The following is a 24,515-nucleotide window of genomic DNA, read 5'->3' as shown; positions in this document are numbered from 1 at the left end:
CCATACTTATGCACCTGACAAATTTTGTTTGAATGCAAATTGCACATTTTCTGTTAGTACAATAAACCTCATTTCAAGGCAGAAACATTACTGTGTCCAACAGTTATTACATATATCAAACTGAAATAGCTGTTGCAAAAACACCAATTTTTATAAAACATTAAGCTTAAGATTAATAGGGGTGCCAAAACTTTTTCATATAGCTGTTTCTCACTCACATATTTTCTATCTGACAGTTTGGGCTGTGATTTTACAGCATGTGGCACAGGAAATGTCCAGTTTCACGCAAAGCAATGATTATATATATCACTCACATATTTTCTATCTGATAGTTCGGGCTGTGATTTTACTGTACGCGGCACAGGAAATGTCCAGTTTTCAAGGAGATTGGTGCGTAAAAATCGGATGGCACTCGCATGGTCCGTGGGTCATGCAATTTTGTTTTCGCACCCATTGACTTGCATTGGCGAGTCTCGTATGATATACGGGGACAATCTCAACATGCTGTGATTTTTTTCTCAGTCCGATCTGAGAAAAAAATCGCAACTGAGCAGGGACTCATAGAATAACATTAGTGAAAAGTGCAATCTGATTTTTTTATCGGATTGCACTCATCCGTTTTTCTTACAAATCAGTATGAGCCCTAAACAGCAGGGGGAAAGCCAACCGCTGAGGCTCATGTTAATATTCTGGGACTGTGTCCATTAGCCACAATGTTCCCTGGCTATTAATAACAGCTCACAGCTGTTTGTGTAGCCTTAATTGGTTAGTTTACAGGGGGACCCCAAAAAAAAAATTATGTAGGCTCCCCTTATAATCACTAACCAGCAAAGGCTAAACAGACCGTTAATTGTGGGCTGATATTACTAGTCAGGGAAGGGGCCATGGAGATCGGCCCCCCTCCCAGGCTAAGAACATCAGCCCGCAGCCGCCCCAGAAATGGCGCATCCATAAGATGCGCCAATTCTGGCGTTTAGCCTTGCTCTTCCCACTTGCCCTTGTGCTGTGACAAGTGGGGTAATAGGTTTGGGGGTTGATGTCAGCTGATTTATGGCCGCTGACATCAAGCACAGGGGTTAGTAATGGAGAGGCATATATAAGATGTCCCCTAGGGTGGTCCTTACTTTCAAAAGTGTGTTTTCTTCAGTATGCACCCCTTGATTTTGTTTCTGTATGTAAACTAAAAATGAAGAAAATAATTCAGCCAGATACACACAGATTTAGGGGTTCCTACCATCAAACTTTCTGGATTTTTGCCATGGCTGAGTCCCATTTGCACCTTGTCTAAAAGATCTGGTTGTGGCAGGACGGCGCGAATTTTGCTGAATATAGCCTGACATTAATAACTTTCTGCTTCTCCAGCTTGCTCATCCAATCAGTCCTGTCCTATGAGAGGTTACATCACTGTTCTACTATGAGAAAATGACTAAACGGACAGTTCATGATGCAGCTCGTTTAACAACTAATGATGTTCTCAATGTTTGGGCAAAGGCAGGCATCCCCACGAGACTGAAAAAACTGGTGGTTGAAAAACTGGAAGGTCTCTTCAAAGAATATGACAAGCTGAAGTAAAACAAAGAAAACAAAACTAAACGTTCTGATAGTCTGAAGAAGTAGGAGGAAGAATGGTACGCAGGTTTAGACAACTTGTTTGATATTGCACATGCTAGGGCTATGGATATGACAAGAATACCGGAAGACAAGGAGTTTTTGCTAGCTCAGAGACAAACTGGACAACATTGAAAAATGGGAAGTGTTGACAAAGAGTTTGAGAAAAAACAAAGAAATCTTGAATAAACAGAGGCAAATTACAAGAAAAGAATTGAGAAAGAGAGACGAGAAAGAAGTGCTAGAGAGGAAAAGGTGGTGTTGCAGTTGTCACCTGATGAAGTAGATACAGGTACGGAAGAAGATGAAACATATGAAACATCTACATTTTTAGCGCATAGATGGCCTTTGCCATCCATCTGGCTCGGTGCAGTCCTGCTGGAGCTCTGGATGAAATTCCTCTAGACTGAACACCACCAAAGAAAATGATTATTAACTCCAATAATTCTCGGCAATCCTCGCAGGGTTGGTACTGAAGCAGTTGCATCTCTGCAATGGCTATGATTTCAGCTGTAATATGGGAAACAGTTGTTGACATGATCTGGTCTGATAGTAGTGTCTGAAAGGTAATCAAGTCCGTGATAAGGCAGTTGTTCTTGAACCTGCTGAAGATCATTTTTTCTGACCCTTTCGACGGACCAAGGCAAAGAACAACCACTGCTTCCACTATTTCTAGAATATGATGGCGGCATACAAACCACAGCATGTCCTTGCCAAGCTTCCGCTCTAGAAGTTTGCAGGTGCTGTTCCTGAAACTAGTGTTGACAGATGTGGTATCAAAACACATGCACTTTACATTGTCAGTAACCTTCCAGGTCACTGCTGCAGCATAAACAGCATGACGTTGGTATTGTCAATTCCAGGGGGGTTGGCCTCCAACCCATCTTACTTCCACTCTTCCCTCCCTCCAAAGAAGACAGGCACTATGGCTTGGGTGAAATTGGCCGCAGTGGCATTTATTAATGCATAAACAATGTATATATAGTACAGACCAAAAGTTTGGACTCACCTTCTCATTTAAAGATTTTTCTGTATTTTCATGACTATGAAAATTGTACATTCACACTGAAAGCATCAAAACTATGAATTAACACATGTGAAATTATATACTTAACAAAAAAGTGTGAAACAACTGAATTAACACATGTGGAATCATATACTTAACAAAAAAGTGTGAAACAACTGAAAATATGTCTTATATTCTAGGTTCTTCAAAGTAGCCACCTTTTGCTTTGATGACTGCTTTGCACACTCTTGGCATTTTCTTGATGAGCTTCAAGAGGTAGTCACCGGAAATGGTCTTCCAACAATCTTGAAGGAGTTCCCAGAGATGTTTAGCACTTGTTGGCCCTTTTGCCTTCACTCTGCGGTCCAGCTCACTCCAAACAATCTTGATTGGGGTCAGGTCTGGTGACTGTGGAGGCCAGGTCATCTGGCGTAGCACCCCATCACTCTCCTTGGTCAAATAGCCCTTACACAGCCTGGAGGTGTGTTTCGGGTCATTTTCCTGTTGAAAAATAAATGATGGTCCAACTAAACGCAAACCGGATGGAATAGCATGCCACTACAAGATGCTGTGGTAGCCATGCTGGTTCAGTATGCCTTCAATTTTGAATAAATCTCCAACAGTGTCACCAGCAAAGCACCCCCACACGTTCTCCTCCATGCTTCACGGTGGGAACCAGGCATGTAGAGTCCATCCGTTCACCTTTTCTGCGTCGCACAAAGACACGGTGGTTGGAACCAAAGATCTCAAATTTGGACTCATCAGACCAAAGCACAGATTTCCACTGGTCTAATGTCCATTCCTTGTGTTCTTTAGCCCAAACAAGTCCCTTCTGCTTGTTGCCTGTCCTTAGCAGTGGTTTCCTAGCAGATATTTTACCATGAAGGCCGGCTGCACAAAGTCTCCTCTTAACAGTTAGAATCATAGAATCATAGAGTCATAGAATGGTAGAGTTGGAAGGGACCTCCTGCTCAAAGCAGGATTCACTAGATCATTTCAGACAGATGTCTGTCCAGCCTCTGTTTGAAGACGTCCATTGAAGGGGAACTCACCACCTCTCGTGGCAGCCTGTTCCACTCATTAATCACCCTAACTGTCAAAAAGTTTTTTCTAATATCTAATCTGTGTCTCCTCCCATTTAGTTTCATCCCATTGCTTCTAGTCTTTCCTTGTGCAAATGAGAATAAAGATGATCCTTCTACAATGTGACAGCCCTTGACATATTTGTAGACAGCTATTAAGTCTCCTCTCAGTCTTCTTTTTTGCATGCTAAACATTCCCAAATCCTGCAACCGTTCCTCATAGGACATGGTTTGCAGACCAGTCACCATTCTGGTCGCTCTTCTCTGAACTTGCTCTAGTTTGTCTGTCTTTTTTAAAATGTGGTGCCCAAAACTGTACACAGTATTCCAGATGAGGTCTGACCAAAGAGGAGTAAAGACCGATAATAACTTCACGTGATCTAGACTGTATGCTTCTGTTAATACATCCCAGAATTGTATTTGCCTTTTTTGCTGCTGCATCACACTGTTGACTCATGTTCAGTCTATGATCTATTAGTATACCTAAGTCTTTTTCACATGTACTGTTGCTTAGCTCTATTCCTCCCATTCTGTATATGCTTTTTTCATTTTTATTGCCCAGATGTAGTACTTTGCATTTTTCCCTGTTAAAAACCATTCTGTTGGTTGCTACCCACTGCTCCAGTTTATTTAGGTCTTTTTGAATCCTCTCTCTCTCTTCTCTAGTATTAGCTATCCCTCCTAGCTTTGTGTCATCAGCAAATTTAATCAGTTTACCCTCAATTCCTTCATCTAAATCATTGATAAAGATGTTGAACAATACAGGTCCCAGGACGGAGCCCTGTGGTACCCCACTTGAGACATTCATCCAGCTGGATGTGAAGCCATTTACAACCACCCTTTGAGTCCGATCACTAAGCCAATTATGAATCCACCTAACAGTTGCCTGGTCCATTGCATACTTGGTCATTTTTTCAATAAGGATGGTGTGAGATACTTTGTCAAATGCTTTGCTGAAGTCAAGATATACTATATCTACAGCATTTCCCTGATCCACCCAGTCAGTGATTCTGTCATAGAAGGAAATTAAGTTAGTCTGACATGACTTGTTAGTTACAAACCCATGCTGACTCTGGTTAATCACTTCATTCTTATCCATGTACTTACATACATGTTGTTTAATAATTTGTTCAAAGATCTTTCCTGGTATAGAAGTCAGACTCACCGGCCTATAGTTCCCTGGGTCCACCTTCTTCCCCTTTTTGAAGATAGGAACAACATTTGCTCTTCTCCAGTCTTCTGGGACTTCTCCTGTTCTCCAAGAATTTTCAAAGATTATGGAGAGTGGTTCTAAAATTTCTTCTACGATCTCCTTCAGTACTCTGGGGTGTAATTCATCTGGACCTGGAGACTTGAACTCATTTATGTTAGCTAAATATTCCCTCACAATCTTTCTGTTTACAGATAACATTGATTCCTCTATTCCTTTAAAAGGACAGTGAAGATCAGTTGATGTTACATTTTCTTTCTCAGAGAAAACAGATGCAAAATAGGAATTAAAAAGTTCGGCCTTCTCAACATCCTCTCTTACCATTTCTCCATTTTCATCCTGTAAAAATCCTATAGCATCTTTGACTTTTCTTTTACTTTTGACATACCCCCAAAATCCTTTTTTATTGCTTTTGACATCTCTTGCAAGCCTTAATTCATTGTCAGCTTTAGCTAACCTGATACGTGCCCTGCAGGATCTGCAGACTGCATTATAATCTTCTTTAGATATGCCTCCCTCTTTCCATTTAATAAACATTTCTTTCTTTCTTTTTAGCATGTGTTTAAGTTCTGTGTTCATCCATCCTGGTTTCCTTAAATGCTTCCCATTCTTCCTACTTTTCGGGATTGTTAACGATTGTGCTTTGAGAATCTCATTTTTAAAATTTTCCCATCCTTCCTGGACATTTTTGTCCTTAAGGACATCCAGCCATTGGATCCCTCCTATTCTCTTTCTGAGTCTCTTAAAATCTGCCTTTCTAAAATCTAACCTTGAAGTTTGAGTCTTCACATGTCTTCCTCCTCTAGTTATCCAAAATTCTATAATAGCATGATCGCTGCCTCCTAGGGTCCCAGCCACCTTTACCTCCTCAACCATTTCCTCCCTGTTTATAAGGATTAGATCCAAAGTAGCAGATCCCCTTGTTTTCTCCCCTACCTTTTGGAAGATAAAGTTGTCAGCAAGAGAGGATAAGAATTTGCTTGACCTGTTAGTTTTACTTGAGAGAGATTCCCAACAAATGTCTGGATAGTTGAAATCTCCCATGACCACTACGTCATATTTTTGGAGCACTTGGTCATTTGATACATAAAGAGTTCATCCATATCTTCAGCTTGCCCAGGTGGCCTGTAGTAAATGCCTACAATGGTGTCCTTTCCGTTGTTCTCTCCTTGTATTCTTACCCAAACAGTTTCCACAGAACTCCCAGTCTCTGAAGCTTCAATCTCTGTGCAGATATACGCTTTTCTAACATACAATGCGACACCTCCTCCTCGTTTATCAAGTCTGTTTCTTGCAAATAAGTTGTATCCTTTTAGCCTTTTATTCCAATCATGTGTATCCTCCCACCAAGTTTCAGTGATTCCAATGACATCATATTCCTTTTCCTGCATTAGTAGTTCCAATTCTCCTTGTTTGTTGCCCATGCTTTGTGCATTTGTATAAAAACATTTTAGTTTGTGATTGGTTTCTCTTCCTCCCATATTTTTATTATTTAGATTTTTTTGTCTTTGTTCTTCTTTTCCACTTCCAGTAGCAGAGATCTCAATAGTATTTGTCAGCTGTATGGCTTTTTCTGGCCTTTTACTTCCCTTCCCACATTGTTCTAGTTTAAAGCTCTTCTGATGAGTGTAGCAAGGCGACTTCCAAATACATGTTTTCCAGTCTTCGTAAGGTGCACCCCATCTCTAGCAAGTAGTCCATCGTATAGGTAATTCATTCCCTGATCCAGAAATCCAAATCCTTGTTGACGGCACCATCGACGTAGCCAGTTGTTCACCTGTAGAATCTTATTCCACCTCATTGTTGAAGAGATGTGTCTGCTGCTAGAACTCTGTGTGGCATTGACCTGGTCTCTAATCTGAGCTGCTGTTAACCTGCGATTTCTGAGGCTGGTGACTCGGATAAACTTATCCTCAGAAGCAGAGATGACTCTTGGTCTTCCTTTCCTGGGGCGGTCCTCATGTGAGCCAGTTTCTTTGTAGCGCTTGATGGTTTTTGCAACTGCGCTTGGGGACACTTTCAAACTTTTCCCAATTTTTCGCACTGACTGACCTTCATTTCTTAAGGTAATGATGGCCACTCGTTTTTCTTTACTTAGCTGATTTTTTCTTGCCATAATACAAATTATAACAGTTTATTCAGTAGGACTATCAGCTGTGTATCCACCTGACTTCTGCACAACACAACTGATGGTCCCAACCTCATTTATAAGGCAAGAAATCCCACTTATTAAACCTGACAGGGCACACCTGTGAAGTGAAAACCATTTCCGGTGACTACCTCTTGAAGCTCATCAAGAGAATGCCAAGAGTGTGCAAAGCAGTCATCAAAGCAAAAGGTGGCTCCTTTGAAGAACCTAGAATATAAGACATATTTTCAGTTGTTTCACACTATTTTTGTTAAGTATATAATTCCACATGTGTTAATTCATAGTTTTGATGCCTTCAGTGTGAATGTACAATTTTCATAGTCATGAATATACAGAAAAATCTTTAAATGAGAAGGTGTGTCCAAACTTTTGGTCTGTACTGTATACATATTTATATATATATATATATACATATATACCTAAAGACGTGGTACGGTCCTTGAAGCTATAAGGGGGTGGGGTCTGGTGCTTCTGATGATAAAACCCCACTTGCTCCTGGCCCCGCACCACCAGCCCGGGAACCCCCCTCGAATCCCCCAAGCCCGGAGGGTTTGAACAGTTTGAAACCACCACATCCAGGACTCGACATAACTCTGACGTAAGTCCCACAACTCACCAAACTCCAATACCAGACATATAACCTAGGGATCCATGTCCTGTGGACACTCCCATACCAATTTATACCCACTTCTAGGACCCTACCCCTGCTTGACCACTACAGTCCTCCAGGGCACACCTCCGACTCACCGGGAGTTGTCTTACAGCACTTAGGAGAGGAAAAAACCCCATGTGGGGGAAACCTCCAGGTAACCATTTCTGATGGATTGCCCTTCTTCTGGGCTTAGGAGGATGCTTAACGGCAATTCCTTTTTTTTAATGTACATCAATAAACAATACATATCACACAGTTCTCTTACTCCGGTTGGGTCACTCGTCCTTGGCGATTGTCACTGGAACCTGCAGGGTTTCCAGTTTTCCAGGGAGAGCAGGTGGGACTTGTGTTGTGTCCGAGAGCTGGGAAGGAAAGACCGAGCCACTCCCCCGGTGGTCCTATAAGTTCACCTTCAGCCCCGACCTTTTCTATCTCATCCCCACCTATGCCGCACCCCTGTCATGCTGGCTTCCGCCCACGTGCCCTCAGGCCGTTTCTCCAGCCTTTTCTTGATGTTGGTATCGTCAATTCCAGGTGGGTTGGCCCCCAACCCATCTTACTTCCACTCTTCCTTCCCTCCACAGACGATAGACACTATGGCTTGAGTGAAATTGCCTGCAGTGGCCTTTATTAGTGATGGGCGAGCACTAAAATGCTCGGGTGCTTGTTACTCGGTTCGAGCACATTGGAATACTTGAGTGCTCGATCCAAGCAACGAGCCCAATGTAAGTTTATGGGAAACTCGAGCATTTTTCAGGCGGCTCCCCCCGGCGGTCTGCAGAGGGCTTAAAAATTGCCCAAATCGATGGGAACAGTGCTCAAATGACATGGGAACAGCATTGGGAAAACTCCTGGAAGCATTTCTGACTCCCAGGTCACTATTGTGAACAATGTGGTCAGAGGTATTACGCCACTTTTACAGACTCACAATAAAACATACAAAAACGAAAGCAAAATGGATTTTCCTGGGAAATATGTTAAGGAACATCCTTTCTAGGGTAATGACTTGTATATAAGGCAAAATAAATAACCAAAAACAAAAATACTCATCCACACCTTGGGCTATGTTCACACATAGTGTTTTTGAGGCGTTTTTGCACTTTTACATTGCTTTCAACCATGACAAATGCATTCACCGGGAAATGTCATTTTAACATTTTACAACCTTATCTGGCCATGTGGTGTGCGACACATCATCAGACAAATCCTGCTTCATTTATAGTGGAGGGACTCTGAAAGTCACAAAGCCTATTTTTATGGGGCCATCAGGCAGCCTTTACTATTCTTAAAGGGCCAGCAGTCGGCCCTCACTATTCTTAGAGAGCCATCAGCCGGCTATGCTTTGTTTTTCCCATTACTAAAGACTGGGTCTCCTATACTGTTATTGCGTATGCAGTGAGTGGCAGGGCTGCCCAAAATTTGGACGCACCCCAATACCCCTTTGAAAATGTCGGCGCACTCCAATACCCCTTTGAAGAGACTTAGAGGAGGGCCTCCTGAAAACAATGTTCCCATTATTAGGAAGTGGGTCTCCCAGTGTTGGCCTAGGCAGTGAATTCAAGGGCTGCCAAAAATTGGGAGGCACTCCAATGCCCCTTGGAAGAGACGTTGAGTTCAGAGGGCCTCCTGAAAACAATATTCCCATTATTAGGAAGTTCGTCCCCGATTGTGTTTGCCTCTGCAGTGAATGCAAGGGCTGCCAAAAATTGGGAGACACTCCAATGCCCCTTGGAAAAGAAGTGGAGGAGGGCCTCATAAAAAAATATTCCCATCAGAAAGGAGCGGGTCTCCTATACTTGTAATGCCCATGCACTAAGTGTATGGGCTGACAAACATTTACCCCTGGGGGTATACATGAACATACTGAATAAAAAAATTTTTTTTACGGGCATCATAAACACCCTTTAAAAAAATTATGTGGTTGTTGCATTATGGACCATGGTCACCCTGGTGATATGGTGGTGGAGGATGAGGATGAGGAGGAGGACAAGAGCAAATAGCCAAAATCAGGAAGCGTATACCCATGTGTGGGTGTGAAAAGGTGCATGGGAATACACCTCCCAAAACAAGACACTGTATTTGAGTTTATGTTACGCTGCTATCATTCGGTGGTGTTGAGAAGTCTGGCCCAATCCAGCCCTTGTTCATTTTTATAAGAGTCAGCCTGTCAGCATTTTCAGTTGACAGGCGGATGCGCTTATCAGTTATAATTCCACCAGCGGCACTAAAAATCCGCTCTGATAAAACGCTGGCGGCAGGGCAGGCCAGGACCTCCAAGGAGAGCCAGTTCATTTCATGTGTCCAGCTTGGATACCCAATAATTATAAGGCACGGAGGAATCACGGATGACGTTGGTACAGTCGGCAAGGTACTCCCTCAGCATCTTCCCAAACTTTGCATTCCTTGTAAGAGTACCCCGCACCTCAGGACCTGCGCGATGGGAGGGGCAGAGAAAACTCTCCCAGAACTTTGACAGTGTTTCCCTGACTCTGCTGGATTGGAGTTGTGTCTCTCTCGCCTCTCCTTGGTTGTCCAACAAACTGTGACCTCTGCCGCCAGCGTTTTCAGATGGAATTTTTTTAATAGTTCCGCAACAAGGGCCTTCTGGTACTGCCTCATTTTTGTAGACCTGTCCGCCTCCGGAATAAGAGATAGAAAGTTCTCCTTGTAGCGTGGGTCTAGAAGTGTCTCCAACCAGTAATGGCTGTCACCCAAAATTTTGAGAACGTGAGGGTCACGGGAAAGGCAGCGTAACATAAACTCAGCCATGTGTGCCAGACTGCTAACAGGCAAGATTTCCGTGTCCTCACCAAGAGGATGACTGACCATGCTCTCCTCCTCCTCCTCTCAGCCCTCAGGCCATCCACGCTGAACAGACGGTATGACAGTTGTGCAGGTAGTACTGTCTATAGCGCATGAACCTAGCTCCTGTTCTTCTTCCTCCTCTTCCTCATTGTCACCCAATCCACGTTGGGATGAGATAAGACTGGGCCATGTGTAATCACCCTGTATGGTTCCTTGCTCCATCTCATCAAGCTGCGCCTGCAATGCATCCTCTTTGATTGTGAGGTGAGAGCGTTTCAGAAGACAGAGAAGCGGGATGGTGATGCTAATTATGGTGTCATTGCCGCTCACCATCTTGGTGGAGTCCTCAGAGTTTTGGAGGATGGTACATATGTCTGACATCCATGTCCACTCCTGAGGTCTTATGTGTGGAGTCTGAACTGAATACCGACAGCCTTGTTGATGCTGGTGCTCAACAACTGCCCTCTTCTGCTCACAAATCCTTCCAAACATCTGCGGTGTAGAGTTCCAACACGTGGGGAAATTACACACCAGTCGGTGAGTCGGGAGCTGCAAACGCTGCTGAAGCACAGCAAGGGTGGCGGAACCTGTAGCTGACTTTGTAAAATGGGCACACAGGTGGCGTACTTCGACAAGCAGATACGGGTAGGTTTTGAGAAACTGCTGAGTCATGAGGTTTAACACATGGGCCAGGTACATGTGGAGACTGAAGAGGAGGAGGAGGCTGAGGAGGATGAGGTGCAGGAGCTGTTGACTGTGGGGGCAACCTTGATTGACTTAGGGCCCACAATCCTCAGCGTCGGGAGGATGTGTTTTGTCCCAAGGTTCGACTGGGTACCGGCTTCCACTATGTTAACCCAGTGTGCCATCAACGAGATGTACCGTCCCTGCCCACAAGCACTTGTACATATCAGTGATTAGGTGGACTTTCCCAGTAACTGCATTTTTGAGGGCACGACTAATGTTGTGGGACACGTGCTTGTGTAATGCGGGGACGGCACACTGGGAGAAATAGTGGCGGCTGGGGACAGAGTACTGAGGGACAGTCGCCACCATCAGGTTGCGGAAAGCTTCGGTCTCCATGAGCCTTCAAGGCAACATTTTGAGCGCAAGCAGTCATGAAATGTGGGAATTTAGTAATGTGGCCTGTAGGGCGTTGGCTGCGTATTTGTGTTTGCGTTCCAAGAACTGGGGTATGGACAACTGAACGCTGCGCTGGAACAAGGATGTGCTTGCTGATGGTGCTACTTGAGAGTGTGCAACGACAGGTGCAGGGCAGGAGGCATCTTCACATGCACTAGGGACAGGGAATTGGCTTGCACACACAACAGCGGCAGAAGCAGTGGTGTCACCCACAGACACTGTTCCTGGACCCTAGGGTTCGTCCCACAAAGTCGGGTGCTTTACTGTCATGTGCCTGATCATGCTAGTGGTGGTCAGGCTGGTAGTTTTGCTACCCTTTCAGATGCTGGCCTGGCAGGTGGTGCAAATGGCCTTTTTGGGGTTATTGGCAGAGTCTTTAAAAAACAACCAGACTCGGGAAGACCTAATAGTTGTACTGGCAACTTCCGTCGTGTTGGTGTTACGGGGAACAGTTGCCCGCCTTCTGTCTGCGGCCACCACACTGCTTCTTCTTGCCTGTTGGGGTCCTCTGCCTCCCTCCCACTGTGTGATGCTGTCTTTGCTCTGCATCTTCTCCTGCCAGGTTGGGTCAGTTACTATATCATCCACCACCTCGTCTTCCTCTTCCGCACCCTGGTCCTCCTCCTGACTTTCTGGAAATTGTGTCTCATCATCGTCCACCTCTTGTGACACTTTCCCAACGTCACCTTTGTATTACCGTGTCTGCTCAAATATTTGGGCATCGCTACATGCGATCTCCTCTTGCCCCGCTTCAAGTGGACCAGGCGAGAGGCCCGAATCTATAAATGGAAAAGTGAACAGCTCTTCGGCGTGTCCAAGTGTGGGATCAGTTGTCTCCAGGCACTCAGCATGGTAGGAGGAAGGAGGATCAGGGTGAGGAATATGCGGTCCAGACTCACGGCTAATGAGACTTGACCGTATGGAAGAAAGGGTGGAGGTTAAGTGACTGGAAGCATTATCTGCTATCCAACCAATAACCTTTTCACACTGCTCTGTGTTCAATAGTGGTGTTCTGCGGTCCCATATTAATTGGGACAGGAAGGTCGAGCGAGAAGATGTGGATGTTTGTGGTGGCACAATTTCAGCTTGTCCACGGCCTTGGCCTCTGCATGCACCATCACCATCACGTCCAGTTCCACGTTCCTTGCCACGCGGCTTGCCCATTTTAAATGGAGGACAATATCTTCCACGCTCACTACAAATGGCTGAATTTCGAGCATACTTATATGTGATCCATGTGACGGACAAACCACAGTTTTAAATAGCTGGCCTGTAGGTAACTATTTTAACAGCACCGACCTCGTGTCAATAAGTTCGCTGACACACTGCAACAAAATTTCAATGGAGGCCAGAAATGGCAATATTTTCAGCGCAATTATATGTGATCCGTGTGACGGACAAACCACAGTTTTAAATTGCTGGATTTTTAGCGCTGTAATATGGAAAGGACCTGGCTGTATTCTGCAGTGCCAACAAGCAAATGGCGCAGAAAAATGGTGTTCTATGGCTTGCTTTTTAAGCAAATAATCAGGATTAAGATAAAAAACTATACATAGACTATACAAACATTGCTTTTAACAAACCAAACACAACAAAATACGAAAACCAAAACAGACCTGTAAGGCCAAAACAAGACCCCCCCAGCAGAGGAGTAAACCTATTACTTCATCATACACCTAGCTTACCAGTTTTTCACATACTCTCACATTCACACCCCCAATACAGTTTTTTTTTTTAAGAAAATGAAAAGAGAAGAAACTCTGGCCCACTCCCCAAAAGAAAAAGCAGGCCATCTGGCCAAAAATAACACCACAAATAAAAAAAATTTTTTTTCTTTTAATTCTCCACACCTAGACTAATTTTATCCCAGACACCTGACCACAAGGTCCACTAGAGTTTATGGCCTGTTCCCCGCACCACACCACAAGGTCTAGAGTTTATGGCCTTTTCTTCCCGCACACTGCACCACAAGGTCCATGAGAGTTTATGGCCTTCATTTGCCTCCCGTAGGACGTCCATTTTTTTTTTTTTTATAGAAAATCCATCCCACCCCCACATACCCCCCACCCAACCTAAAGCTAACCCCCCAACAAACACTATTACACAAGAATAACAATAGCAACAATAACAACCTTACAATACTAGCAACAATAACAACAAAACTAACCTATTACAGAAATAACACCATAACCTACAAACTTTATCCAGACCCAAGTTCGGTGCCTGCAAGCCCTATATCCAAAACTTTGATATTCTTTTCAAAACAAAAAGCTATATGTGAGGATAACAACCCACCACCAGAAACTGGAGATCAAAGAGGCCCTCGCCCTAACTTACGTATCATCCAGTCCCTCTCTAACAAAGAAAGAAAACAAATGGTCTGTCCCTAAGGCCCTACCAACCTAACCCTATCTCTCCCTATCTGTCCCTCACTGCCCCTCACTAACAAACCTAATACTAACTGCCTATCCCTAAAGCTGTCCCTACCTGTCCCTGATTGTCCTTACTAGTGTAGAGCGAGCACTAAAGTGCTCGGGTGCTCGAAGCTCAGGCCGAGCTCGCCGTGATACTCGGGTGCTCGACCCGAGCAACGAGCCCAATGTTAGTCTATGGGAGACTCGAGCATTTTTGCGGTGGCACCCCTGGCAGTCTTTTAAAAGCCTAACAAGTGCCCAAAACGATAGTGACAGTGCTCAAATGACATGGGGACAGCATGGGGATCGCCCCAGGAAGCATTTCTGACCCCCAGGTCACTGCTGTCAACAACGTGGTCAGAGGTATTAAGCCACTTTTACAGGCTCACAATAAAACGTTCAAAAACGAAAGTGAAACTTTTTTCCTGTGAAATATGTTAAGGAACATCCTTTCCAGGGTAAAGACTTGTGTATAAGTTAAAATAAATGACCAAAAACAAAAATACTCCTCCACACCTTGGGCTATGTTCACAAGTAGCATTTTTTATGCGTTTTTGCACTTTTGTATTGCTTTCAACTATGACAAATGCATTCACTGTGAAATGTCATTTTAACATTTTACAACCTTATCTGGCCATGTGCTGTGTGACACATGCATAAAGTGCTGAAAAGACAAGGGAACAGCATGGGGAAGACGCCTGGAAGCATCTCTGACTCCCAGGTCACTGTCTAAAAGTGTGCCCATCATAAGTGATCCTTACCGCATCAGAAGATGCAGACTTGCAACTATCCCCATGCAAGTTCTAGTCCCAGGGCAGTGTTCAATTGTACCTCCCCCATTCCTTGCAATACAAGCTCAAGTATGCAGCCTGCCACCCACCCACCCCCAGGCTGCAATACCATACTGCTTGCTTGCTTGAACTTGAAATTGGGCCTTTTAGGCATGTGGAGGCGGAATCTGGCCACCACGTCATGGCTGTGTTGGCGGCCTGGAATCCATACTCAGTCCCCAGCCGCCCGGCGGCCGGGTGTCCATACTCGGTCCCCAGCCACCCCGCGGCCGGGTGTCCACACACGGTCCCCAGCCGCCTGGGGGCAGCCGGGTGTCCATAAACAGTCCCCAGCCGCCCCTATTTCTCCTTGGAACATCCCCCCACACACTTTTCTTAGCCCGGCCTGCTTTAGGCAGCATTGGACGAGCCCACCAGAGAACCAGACTCCTCCCGTGGGCCCTGACTTCTCCATCGGTGGAGTTGAGAGTGCCAAGGTGAGGAGCATGATGATGATGACAGAAGTTAGCATCTGCTATGTTTTCTTTTAATGCAAGTGTAAGTGTGCAGCCTGCCACCCACCCACCCCCAGACTGCAATTCCATACTGCTAGCTTGCACTTGAAATGGGGCCTTTTAGTTTGGAGGAGGCCGAAGCTGGCCACTACCTCATGGCTGCTTCGGCAGCGAGGTATCCATACTCAGTCCCCAGCCGCCCATATTTGTCCTGGTGTGCCTTATACATAAGATTAAGCGCGTATACCAAAACATTACCTGTGCCCTCCCCAGTGCATTTAGTGGGAAGGAGAGCCTATTCCGCTGTAGTGTGTGCATGCCAAACCCCTGTTCATGGTACATGCGAAGATGCCTCCCACCTTGCACCTGTCGTTGCAGACTTGCAACTATCCCCATTCAAGTCCTTGTCCCAGGGCAGTGTTCAATTGTACCTCTCCCATTCCTTGCAATGCAAGCGCAAGTATGCAGCCTGCCACCCACCCACCCCCAGGCTGCAATACCATACTGCTTGCTTGCTTGCACTTTAAATTGGGCCTTTTAGGCATGTGGAGGCAGAATCTGGCCACCACGCCATGGCTGTGTCGGCTGCCTGGTATCCATACTCAGTCCCCAGCCGCCTGGTGGCCGGGTGTCCCCGCTTGCTCCCCAGCCTCCAGGGGGTGGCCGGGTGTCCATACTCGGTCCCCAGCCACCCCTATTTGTCCCGGTAACCTTTCCCACACTTTTCTTAGCCTGGCCTGCTTTAGGGCAGCATTGGCCGAGCCCACCGGACTATCAGACTCCTCCGGTGGGCCCTGGCTTTTCCATCAGGGGAGTTGAGAGTGCCAAGGTGAGGAGCATGATGAGGATGATAGAAGTTAGCATCTGCTTTGTTTTGTTGTAATGCAAGCGCATGTATGTAGTAGCGGCTAGGCCTGAGGTGGTCAGCGTTTTGGCGCATATCCTACCTCCTCCGAGGATTGCTGGATGTTTTCCTGCTACTATCCAAGTTCTATGACTCCCGTTAAAACAAAGCTTCAGGTGATAAATGATGGATGAGGTAGTGGCAAAGGAGAAAGAGCAGGAGGAACAGGGACCATTTACATCAATATCAGGCCAGTCAACCAGATATGTCTTGTAGGATATGTTTCTGTAACAAAAGGAGCGGTTCGGCTACACAGTTATAGGGCATACAGTGAGTGCAATGCCTACCAAAAATTTCGAGCCACTCCAATGCCCCTTGGAAATGACATGGAGGTCAGAGGGCGTTAACTAAACCTTTTTTTCCATTTATAGCAACTGGGTCTCCTGTGCACTGTTGGTCTAAGCAGTGAATGGAAGGCTTTCCAAAAATTATGAGGAACTGCAATTCCCCTTACAAGAGCCATGTGTGGCACCCCAGGGGTCTGGTCACCACAGTAAGAGAGATATTACGTCGGAGAGCAAGTGGGAGGTTTCCTGGTCAGGATCCCTTAAACATGCAACATCCTCCTGCCCCAATCCTGGGAGGGGAGAATTCTGCCCTTATAAACTGGATCTGGGGCGGGGTTGAGTGAGTCAGAGACCAGTCAGAGTCAGAGTGAGAGCAAGGGAAAGTAACAGCAAGGAGCTCTGTAGGAGCCAGGAGCTAAAGACCAGGGGCTGGAAGCTGAGCAGAGCTCGCCCTGGCAGAAGACAATAGGAACCGGACACAGGAGTCCGAAGCTGTGAGGACTTATATATCCAGCAGCAGAAACCAGCCGGCAGGGGATTTCAGGTCCTCTGGCCATAGAAGCCCGGAGGCTCAGTCACAAGCAAGGAACCAGCACCGCCGTCGTGGAGCGGAGGCTAACAGAAGGCCCCAAGTCACCAGCCATATGGGTGAGCACTACACGGTACACTCAGGGACGTGGGCTACTTCTACCCGCTTACAGCAAGGTAGCCAAGAAGAGTGCAGACAGACGGGGAGGCCTACAACTCCACCTGGCCAGGGGAACTCCTGCTTGCTCACAGACTGACCAGGCCTCTTATGCTAGCCAGTACTCCCGGGAGGGTCTACCTTATAATCATCAGTAAAGACCCTGAACTGCACTGCAAAGACTCTGAGTCATTCCTGCTGCGCTCATGCACCATCACCCCCATCATCCACACTCACTGCCCTGAGGCTATACTCCTCCCGAGGGGAGTTATCCCATTCTATGCTGCGCACACCACACCAGCCTCAGCGGTCTGCCTCGCAGCAGTGGTACTCCCTGACCGGAATCCACGGGTGGCGCAGTCGGACAATTAACCTCAAAACCTAAGAAAGACTGCCACTGGTTTGACCAGCCTGAGCCACGGGACCGGGTCACCGCCACGGAGACTACAGACCCCAGAGACCCGGCACCGGGTATCCCACACACGTGTACACACGGCCCAGGGGGTGAGTCACATGCAGTACAGCATATTACAAACATAAGTCCCATTATTGGGGAGTGGGTGTCCCATGGTATTTGCTTATGCTTTCCAAGGAAAAGCTGCCAAAAATTAGGACGGAGCAACTTGCAATGCCCCTTACAAGAGCCATGCAGTACAGCATATTACAAACATAAGTCCCATTATTGGGGAGTGGGTGTCCCATAGTATTTGCTTATGCTTTCCCAGCAAAAGCTGCCAAAAATTAGGACGGAGCAACTTGCAATGCCCCTTACAAGAGCCATGCAGTACAGCATATTACAAACATAAGTCCCATTATTGGGGAGTGGGTGTCCCATAGTATTTGCTTATGCTTTCCCAGCAAAAGCTGCCAAAAATTAGGACGGAGCAACTTGCAATGCCCCTTACAAGAGCCATGCAGTACAGCATATTACAAACATAAGTCCCATTATTGGGGAGTGGGTGTCCCATGGTATTTGCTTATGCTTTCCAAGCAAAAGCTGCCAAAAATTAGGACGGAGCAACTTGCAATGCCCCTTACAAGAGCCATGCAGTACAGCATATTACAAACATAAGTCCCATTATTGGGGAATGGGTGTCCCATAGTATTTGCTTACGCTTTCCCAGCAAAAGCTGCCAAAAATTAGGACGGAGCAACTTGCAATGCCCCTTACAAGAGCCATGCAGTACAGCATATTACAAACATAAGTCCCATTATTGGGGAGTGGGTGTCCCATAGTATTTGCTTATGCTTTCCCAGCAAAAGCTGCCAAAAATTAGGACGGAGCAACTTGCAATGCCCCTTACAAGAGCCATGCAGTACAGCATATTACAAACATAAGTCCCATTATTGGGGAGTGGGTGTCCCATAGTATTGGCTTATGCTTTCCCAGCAAAAGCTGCCAAAAATTAGGACGGAGCAACTTGCAATGCCCCTTACAAGAGCCATGCAGTACAGCATATTACAAACATAAGTCCCATTATTGGGGAGTGGGTGTCCCATAGTATTTGCTTATGCTTTCCCAGCAAAAGCTGCCAAAAATTAGGACGGAGCAACTTGCAATGCCCCTTACAAGAGCCATGCAGTACAGCATATTACAAACATAAGTCCCATTATTGGGGAGTGGGTGTCCCATAGTATTTGCTTATGCTTTCCCAGCAAAAGCTGCCAAAAATTAGGACGGAGCAACTTGCAATGCCCCTTACAAGAGCCATGCAGTACAGCATATTACAAACATAAGTCCCATTATTGGGGAGTGGGTGTCCCATAGTATTTGCTTATGCTTTCCAAGCAAAAGCTGCCAAAAATTAGGACGGAGCAACTTGCAATGCCCCTTACAAGAGCCATGCAGTACAGCATATTACAAACATAAGTCCCATTATTGGGGAGTGGGTGTCCCATAGTATTTGCTTATGCCTTGCAAGCAAAAGCTGCCAAAAATAAGGACGGAGGAACTTGCAATGCTGGCACCCTGGTGGTATAGTGGTGGTGGAGGCTGAGGATAAGGAGAAGAAGATTAAACAGCCGAAACGAGGAAGCGTGTACCCATGTGTGGGTGTGAAGCGGTGCATGTGAATACACCTCCCGAAATAACACAGTGGATTTGACTTTATGTTACTCTGCTGTCATTTGGTGGTGATGAGAAGTCTGGCCCAATCCAGCCCTTGTTCATTTTGATAAGGGTCAGCTTGTCAGCATTGTCAGTTGACAGGCGAGTGCGCTTATCAGTTATAATTCCCCCAGTGGCACTAAAAACACGCTCCGATAACAGGCTAGCGGCAGGGCAGGCCAGGACCTCCAAGGCGTACAGAGCGAGTTCATTCCAAGTGTCCAGCTTGGATACCCAATAATTAAAAGGCACAGAGGAATCACGGAGGACGCTGGTACGATCGGTAAAGTACTCCCTCACCAACTTTTGAAACTTTCCACTCCTTGTGGGAGTACCCCGCGCCTCAGGGCCTGTAAGCTGGGAGGGTGTCAGAAAACTGTCCCAGAACGTTGACAGTGTTCCCCTGCCTCTGCTGGATTGGAGTTGCATCTCCCTCGCCTGTACGCCTTGGTTGGGCAACGAACTGTGACCTCTGCCGCTAGCGTGTTCAGATGGGAATTTTTTTAAGAGTTCTGCAGCAAGGGCCTTCTGGTATTGCCCCATTTTTGTAGACCTCTCCACCTCAGGAATAAGAGAGTGAAAGTTCTCCTTGTAGCGGGGGTCTACAAGTGTCACCAACCAGTAATGACTGTCACCCAACATTTTGACAACGTGAGGGTCACGGTTAAGGCAGCGTAACATAAAGTCAGCCATGCGTGCCAGACTGGTAACGGGCAAGATTTCCGTGTCCTCACCAAGATGACGACTGACCATGCTCTCCTCCTCCTCTTCCTCCTCCCCCCTGTCCTCAGGCCACCCACGCTGAACCGACGGTATGCCACTTGTACAGGTACTACCGTCTACAACGCATGATAGCAGCTCCTGTTCTTCCTCCTCCTCCTCCTCCTCTCCCTCATTGTCCCCCAATGCACGTTGGGATGAGATGAGGCTGGGCTGTGTGTAATCGCCCGCTACGGCTTCTTGATCCATCTCATCATACTCTGGCTGCAATGCCTCCTCTTTAATTCTCTGCAGAGAGCGTTGCAAAAGACAGACAAGTGGGATGCTGACACTAATGATGGCATCATCGCCACTCACCATCTTGGTGGCCTCCTCAAAGTTTGTCAGGATGGTACATATGTCAGACATCCAGGTCCACTCCTGAGGTCTTATGTGTGGAGTCTGACCTGAATATCGACGGCCTTGTTGCAGCTGGTACTCCACAACTGCTCTCTTCTGCTCACAAATCCTTTGCAACATGTGGAGGGTAGAGTTCCAACGTGTGGGGACATCACACACCAGTCGGTGTGCCGGAAGCTGCAAACGCTGCTGCAACACAGCAAGGGCGGCGGAAGCTGTAGCCGACTTGCGAAAATGAGCTGACAGGCGGCGAAATTTCACGAGCAGATCTGGCAACTCGGGGTACGATTTAAGAAACCGCTGAACCACGAGGTTAAGCACATGAGCCAGGCATGGTACGTGTGTGATCTCACCTCGCCTCAGAGCCGCCACCAGGTTACGGCCATTGTCACACACGACCATGCCGGTATGTAGGTTCAGCGGTCTCAGCCACAGATCTGCCTGCTCTTTCACAGCTGTCCACAACTCACAAGCAGTGTGAGGTTTATCACCTAAGCTTATGAGTTTTAGCACAGCCTGTTGCCGCTTGGCGGAGGCAGTACTGCAATGCTTCCAGCTTGTAACTGATGTGGTGATATCTGAGATGGAGGCTGAACATGAGGAGGAGGATGCGCAGGAGCTGTACACTGTGGGGGCAACTCTGACTGACATAGGGCCCGCAGTCCTCAGTGTGGGGAGGATGTGTTCCGTCCCAAGGTCCGACTGGGTCCCGGCTTCCACTATGTTTACCCAGTGTGCCGTCAGAGAGATGTACCATCCCTGGCCACAAGCACTTGTCCACGTGTCCGTTGTTAGGTGGACTTTCCCAGTAACTGCGTTGTTGAGGGCACGGCAGATGCTTTGGGACACGTGCTTGTGTAGTGCGGGGATGGCACACCGGGCAAAATAGTGTCGACTGGGGACCGAGTACCGAGGGACGGCCACCGCCATAAGATTGCGGAAGGATTCCGTCTCCACCAGCCTAAAAGGCAGCATTTCCAATGCAAGCAGTCGTGAAATGTGCGAATTTAGGACTGTGGCCTGTGGGGTGTTAGCTGTGAATTTCCGCTTTCGTTCAAAGGTCTGGGATATGGACAATTGAACGCTGCGGTGGGATGTGGACGTTGATGCTGTTTCTTGAGAAACTGCCATAACAAGTGAAGACTTAGAGGAGGGGGCATCTTTACATGCAGTATGGACAGGGGATTGCCTTGCACACACAACAGGGGGTTCTATTGCACGCACAACAGTGGAAGAAGCAATGGTGACACCCGCTGACACTGGTCGTGGACCCTGGGTTTCGCCCCACAAAATCGGGTGCTTTGCTGCCATGTGCCTGATCAAGCTGGTGGTGGTCAGGCTGGTAGTTTTGTCACCCCTGCTGATGCTGGCATGGCAGGTGGAACATATGGCCTTTTTGGGGTTATCAGCAGAGTCTTTAAAAAAATTCCAGACTCTGGAAGACCTACCGCTTGTACTGGCAACGTCCCTCGTGTTGGTGTTACGGGGAACGGTTGCCTGCCTTCTGTCTGCGGCCACCACACTGCTTCTTCCTGCCTGTTGGGGTACTCTGCCTCCCTCCCCCTGTGTGCTGCTGGCCTCACTCTGCATGTCCTCCTTCCACGTTGGGTCAGTTACTAGATCATCCACCACCTCCTCCTCTTCCACTTGCGCACCACGATCCTCCTCCTCACTTCCTGGCAATTGTGTCTCGTCATCGTCCACCTCTTGTGACAGATTGCCAACGTCGACTTCCTGTGGCCGTGGCTGTTCAAATATTTGGGCATCGCAACATGGGATCTCCTCTTCCACCACTTCAAGCGTATCAGGCGAGGGGCCCAAATATGGAAATGGACCAATGAACAGCTCTTCAGAGTGTCCAAGTGTGGGATCACTTGCTGTCTGACGACACTCAGCATGGTGGGAGGAAGGAGCATCAGGGTGAGGAGGAGTATGCGGTAGAGACTCACGGCTACTAAGAGTTGACTGTGTGGAAAACAGACCGGAGGTGGTGGTGCCCAGGTAACTGGAAGTATTATCTGCTATCCAATTAATAACCTGTTCACACTGATCAATTCTCAATACTGGTGTTGTTCTGTGCTTCCCTAGTAATTCGGTCAAGAAGTGGGAGCGAGAAGATGTGGCTGTTGGTTGTGGCACATTTTCACCTTGGCCACGGCCCCGTCCTCTGCACGAACCATCACCAGAACGTCCACTTCCACGTCCCTTGCCACGCTCCTTGCCCATTGTAAATTAAGTAAAATAGCTTACACTTGCACTATCAATGGAAAAAGGGTAATAAAGAGTAGATTAGAACCGTGGAAGAGGAAAACCACAGTTATTGTTTACTGGGGTATACCACACTTTTTTAAATAGAGATATTTGCGGCTGAACAGTGAGCGACACACTCAAACTGCTTTTTTTTTAGATACCAAAGGCCCAAAACTGGATAGTACAGCGATTTGACCCGTGGAACTGCGAAACCACACTGGGATGTCGGGCCTACACAAGACTATTTTCAACAGATATATTTTTGTGTCACAACAGTCAGGAGACACTACTGTTTTTCTTTACGGAAAAAACTACCAAAAGCTGAATAATAGAGATTTTTTACCGTGGGATGGCAAAACCACAGTTATTGTTTACTGGGGTATACCACACTTTTTTAAATAGAGATATTTGCGGCTGAACAGTGAGCGACACACTCAAACTGTTTTTTTTTTTTTTTTAGATACAAATGGCCCAAAATGGATAATACAGAGGTTTGAACCGTGGAAGTGCAAAACAACACTTCTGTTTCTCTAGCCTACACCAGACTATTTTCAAGTTATATTTGTGTCTGAAAAATCAGAGACACGCTTTTTTTTTGGGGGGGGGGGGGGAGACACACACCAAAAGGTTAATAAGACGGGTATTTGTACAGTGTGAAGGAGGAAAAAAAAGGAGGATTTAGATGAAAAAAAAAGGATTTTTCCTGGCCTCCGACACCTGGTGCTAAGTCCAGCAATTTCAGCAACAGGAGCACACAGGACTGTAATGCAGCGTTTGCTGGTATAACCACTGTGTCTCCTATACAGCCTGCCTGCCTGGTATCTGGGATGGATATTAGTCCTGAAAAGGACTGTTTGTTTGTTCTGGCAGCCTTTACAGACCCTACACTAACTATTTCGCAGTTTATATCTCTCCCTAAATCAGCAGCGCTGTCCCTACACTGTCTAATCCAGAGCGACTGTGTCCAAGATGGCGGCGCCCCGTTTTAAATACTCGAGGTGACGCTGTGCGGCCAGCCGATCACTGTAATGCCCAAAACCAACATGGCTGCAGCATTACAGTGACTGGCTGGCAATCCCTGCATGTTCATTGGCTCTGTAAAGAGCGCCAAACATGCAGGGCGGAGACCCGAGCTCCCGCCCAAGTAACCCGGAAATGCTCGGTGCTCGCCGAACATCCCGAGTAGCGTGATGCTCGGGCGAGTACCGAGCAGTGTAGAGCATGTTCGCTCAACACTAGTCCTTACCCATCTACCTGGCCCTGCCATAGCAAAGAAACAAAAACAAACAAAAAAAAAGGCTAGACTCTCCCTATCGCACTCGTGCAGAAACTAACTCTCCCTAGGGTACATTAAAAGAGAACCCCTTCTACAGAAGGGAGGCTCTCCCTGCACCCAGCCTCTCAAACTCCAAAGAGTGCACTTTTGCCAGGTCACCCAGGGTGTTCCTAATCACCTCTTCCCGGGGGAGGGCTTTCTGCTGTGTGGACATTAGACACCGTGCGTTCCAAGTGTAGAACCTAGTGACTAAACTAACTAAAAAAACAGTGCCCCGATCTCGGCCACCAAGGGACCTGAATGCCCCATATGCCCACTCCGCATAGGAGGGGCCTGCCAGCCTGGACCAGCCTATGGAAGCACCCACCTCACTGTAGACCCCTGTATTAAAAGGACACCGAAGCAGGAAGTGCTCCATGCTTTCAAGCATGCCACCACACTCCTCGCGTGGACAATCCTGGTCATCAGAGTTCCTGTATTTCAGGTTGTCCCTCACATACAGTCTCCCATGGAAACAGAGCCAAGCCAAGTCC

General features: G+C 46.8%; 1 protein-coding gene across 1 annotated transcript in view; it reads left to right on the top strand.

The window, feature by feature from the left end:
* LOC141259379 (testis development-related protein-like) overlaps positions 1-24,515 on the top strand; it is a 191,602-nt gene that overhangs the window by 154,663 nt on the left and 12,424 nt on the right. The gene's annotated exons all lie outside the window — the stretch shown is intronic.

The sequence above is a fragment of the Phyllobates terribilis genome, unplaced genomic scaffold (genome assembly GCF_046119375.1).
Source record: "Phyllobates terribilis strain yellow unplaced genomic scaffold, ASM4611937v1 Scaffold_3__8_contigs__length_932513732, whole genome shotgun sequence".
NCBI lineage: Eukaryota > Metazoa > Chordata > Amphibia > Anura > Dendrobatidae > Phyllobates > Phyllobates terribilis.
Note: the sequence above shows the minus strand (reverse complement) of the source record. Positions and strands in the feature narration are given on the sequence as shown.